The sequence below is a fragment of the Cryptotermes secundus genome, unplaced genomic scaffold, assembly GCF_002891405.2.
Source record: "Cryptotermes secundus unplaced genomic scaffold, Csec_1.0 scaffold715, whole genome shotgun sequence".
NCBI classification, from domain to species: Eukaryota; Metazoa; Arthropoda; class Insecta; order Blattodea; family Kalotermitidae; genus Cryptotermes; species Cryptotermes secundus.
In genome coordinates, this window is record NW_019724597.1 from 196,405 (window position 1) to 196,974 (window position 570).

General features: G+C 40.0%; 1 long non-coding RNA gene across 1 annotated transcript in view; it reads left to right on the forward strand.

Moving 5' to 3' along the window:
* LOC111862410 overlaps window positions 1–528 on the forward strand; it is a 1,990-nt gene extending 1,462 nt beyond the window's left edge. Inside the window, exon 2 of the long non-coding RNA XR_002842427.2 lies at window positions 361–528. This is a non-coding gene — a long non-coding RNA (uncharacterized LOC111862410). The remainder of the gene's footprint in view (window positions 1–360) is intronic.
* Window positions 529–570: the final 42 nt, after the last annotated feature.

Sequence of the window (570 nt, forward strand, 5' to 3'; positions counted from 1 at the left end):
ACATGAAATCCAACTCAAATACCTTCATAACCAATGCAAATGTACACTCATATAATACAAGAAGGAAAGAGGACTTATACATTGTTCCATGCAACACAAGCTTGTGTAAAAACAATTTCAATAATCTTGGTCTTCCTCTTCTAAACCACCTACCGCAATACATTAAAGAGATACCAGCATTATGTAAATTTAAAATTACTTTGAAAACATTTCTATTAAAACATTCTTTTTTTTTAGCATAGGTGAGTTCCTCTCCTATGTGGACAAGACTTAGTTCACATTAGGATCATATACTAATTTAAAATTGAGCTTAGCTTAACACACACTAGGAGTGTATACTGCGTAACTCTCTTCTTGCAGGAAACAGGACGCCATGTGCTGGAGAAAACACAGCAGGGACTATGGGATATGGAGCCGAGGCGGTGGGAGTGGTGCTGCTAGAAACCAGTGTATCTGGGAGGTCTTGTGACCGGCCAATTCGATCAAGGTTTTCCGTTGTTTTCCTTGGTCCCAGAGCAAATGCTGAGGTGGTACCCAAATTCCACGTTGCACTGCATGCTTCACATGCAG